The 3,113-nt window shown below is 39.3% G+C and overlaps 1 pseudogene; it reads right to left on the bottom strand.

Moving 5' to 3' along the window:
* Nucleotides 1–293: 293 nt before the first annotated feature.
* Nucleotides 294–891, bottom strand: LOC125355224 (annotated as a pseudogene).
* Between the last annotated feature and the right edge of the window lie 2,222 nt (nucleotides 892–3,113).

The following is a 3,113-nucleotide window of genomic DNA, read 5'->3' as shown; positions in this document are numbered from 1 at the left end:
GTTAACTAGTCAATAAACTAGACAGAAATTTCTCTACAAAAAGAGAGAAATCCTAAAATGCCACTTTCCACAGAGAACCCAATTGTTTATTTTGAGTAAAGAAAAGAGAAGCTTTTGCTTGGACTAGAAGAAACTCAGCCGTAAGTTTGGGATGTGTATTCAAACTACACATGGAATGTGTAGTTTGCTAAATGCAATTGATGTGCTGTTTCATTTGTCTACTGTTTGTCTATTATTAAAAATTATAAACAGAGCAGTGCAACTAGTATTTGGAACAATTCTTATAGTGTCACAGTGTCAGGCACATTTCACTTCTCTTCACACCACTGGCTCTCTTTGTGTACCTGGGCTTCCTCCTTTTCAGTAAAGTCATTCTTGATGTTGCAAGTTTTGCAAATCTCCTCAGGAGTTTTCCCCTTAATCGTATTTGCAACAGTCTTGCATGTGACACCAAGCAAACCTTTGATATCTAAGTAGTTTGCAGCCAGAATAAGTTTGAAAAAGTTTTCATTGATCAACTTTCAGGAATTCTTGGTCCCAAACAGGAATATCATCTGTACGCTTTTCTTTGTTCTCATCATCCTCAGGAGGAGGAGGATCGTCCGTGTGGTGGGTGCACCACTGAATGACCTTTTTTAATATTGCTGCATTAACATTTGGTAGAGGAACTGGGTCATCATCTTCTTCATCATCCATTCTCAAATCTTCCAACATGGTCTTGACGGTCACAGGTTGTTTGGCAATTTCTACATCAACTTCAAAAATTTCTCCATCAGAACTCTGTAACTTAATTGAAGGCATGGTGTTTGGTCTCGAAAAGACGTCTGATAGGAGTCTGCCGGGAGCTGGGCTCCGTCCGAGCAACGAGGAGAGAAAGACGAAGACAAGGCCACTACTTTACCACTTCTTATACCCTAGGAAATTTACAAAGAACATTTTCATTTTAACATGGAGGTCTGATGAAGCTGGGCATAAAGCATCTTTAGTGGACCAATATGATATGAGAATCCATGGATGAATGGAGATTCTTATGAATGCAAACTTGTCAAGTCTTTGGAAACGCTGAGCACTGAATTCATTATTCTGTTTTCTCTGGAGAGATTGGGAAGAGAACAGAGCTGAGCAAAAAAAAAAATACAACACAGAAAGCTTCAAATATATTTGAAATGAACTTTTAATATTTGAAATAAATATGGCACAATATTAAGATTTGCTAAAGAGAAACTTCGGGCTTCCTTGTGCTGTTGTACTCTTCTCTATTCTCATGTTTACATAGGAAAAATATTATAATTAGATGCTAAAAATGTTGGTGTTATTACTTTTCTAAGCACAGTGCAGACCCAGGCACCTCCAGGGCAGCTAGGTTCCAGGTCCCAGGAAACCTCCCTTCCCAAGAGTGTAGAAGACAGCAAGTCTGGGGAGCAGCCTAATCAGCTGCATTTTTGACAAGTCTTCAGGGAACTGTTGAAGCTACTTGTACAGGGATCTGATGATGAGAATCATGCATGGGCTTAGTTTAGCCCTCCTTCCCTCCCTCCTTCCCTCCCTCCCTCCTTCCCTCCCTCTTTCGCTCGCTCCCTCCCTTTCTTCTTTACTTCCTTCTTTCCTTACCTTCTTTCGCTTTCCTTTCTTCCTTCCCTACCCCTTCCTTTCCCTCCCTGCTTTTTTCCTTCCTTTCTTCCCTTCTTTCTTTCCTTCTCCTGCATTTTGTTGGTTACTTGGAGATAAGAATCTCATGGGTTTCTATTGGGCTGGCTTTGAACCTTGCTCCTCAGATCTCAGTCTCCAGAGTAACTAGGATTACAGGGGCAAACCATTGATCACCCGCTTAGTTCAACACTTTCATTTTAGACAAGAGGATTTCCAGTTTAGAAAGGAGAATTCATTTTATTTTTTTCCCTTCACGAAATACTTCTGGGTGCCTGCTGTGTGCAAAGCACAGCTTTAGTGTTGATGAGATAGAATTCAGTGAGAAAGGCTCAATCCTGTTGTCATAGAGTTTGCTCAATTGGGGAGAGGAGAAAGACATAAACAACAAGTAAATCCTAAGAAGAAAATGAAGCAAGGCAATGTCAGAACATGTAAACAAGTAGGAAGGTCATTAAACTGGGCAGCCAACTGAAGTCTCTGATGAAGTAACTTTTTTACATTTTACTTATTATTTAAAATGGACAGATACTATTGAGTTTTTTTTTAAATCATGTACAGCATAGTAACTTGAAGTATACATACACTGTGGAATGATCGTGTCTGCCTAATTGACAAATGCATCGACTCATAGAGTCATCATTTTGGGGCTAGAACACATCATTGACATTTTCTTTACCTTTTCAAAAAGATATGATATATTGCCATTCAATATAACCACCCTTCTGTGCAACAGATCTCTTGAAATTTATTATTCCTAACTGTAATTGTGTATCCTTGGACCAATATCGCTCCTCTCTTGCTCCTTGCTTTTGAGAGAAGATCAGAGTTAATGTATTCTGGCAGTGGGGAGATGCAAGGACAATACAAAGCAAAACAAACAAAACAAGGAGATCTACAGGAGTAGCAAACAAAAGAAAAGTTAGTTTGGTCATTAGCGGAATAAGTACTACTGAAAACCAGCTAATAACTATCAAGAAATAGTCAAGCTGCTTAGATTATAGTGAGCAGAGGGGTAAATCTGAATCAAAAAGGGATGTATTTTGTCCGAGTGGAAGGCCCGGATATCTGGTTTCCAAGGCTACACAACAAATCTCAGTTCGTGGTCCCTGCTTCTTCCACTATCCAACCAAAGTTTCTCATGTGTAAAGCACAAATTAAATGCAGCACAAATAAAACATTGGCCACCCTCCTCTAGCTTCAGTGTCAGTGCATTGCTGCTCTCAGGATCTGCTAAAGTAAATAAAATAAATCTTTACAAACAAATCCTTCCACATCTGAAATACTTGTCCAAGGGAGTGTCTGAATACCAGCCAGAGATATTAATTTCAAATTAATTTATTATGTTTTCACTGTGTAAAGGTGTTTTTCTTTCTATTGAGAGCAAAGGAGACCGATGACATCAATCATATGTGACACTGGCGAGAGTTACGACTCAAGGGTCCTTCATGGGCTATCAAAATGTC

Source organism: Perognathus longimembris, chromosome 1 (genome assembly GCF_023159225.1).
Source record: "Perognathus longimembris pacificus isolate PPM17 chromosome 1, ASM2315922v1, whole genome shotgun sequence".
In the NCBI taxonomy this organism is placed as follows: Eukaryota; Metazoa; Chordata; class Mammalia; order Rodentia; family Heteromyidae; genus Perognathus; species Perognathus longimembris.
The sequence above is the reverse complement of the archived record's forward strand: the minus strand, read 5'-3'. Positions and strand labels throughout refer to the sequence as shown.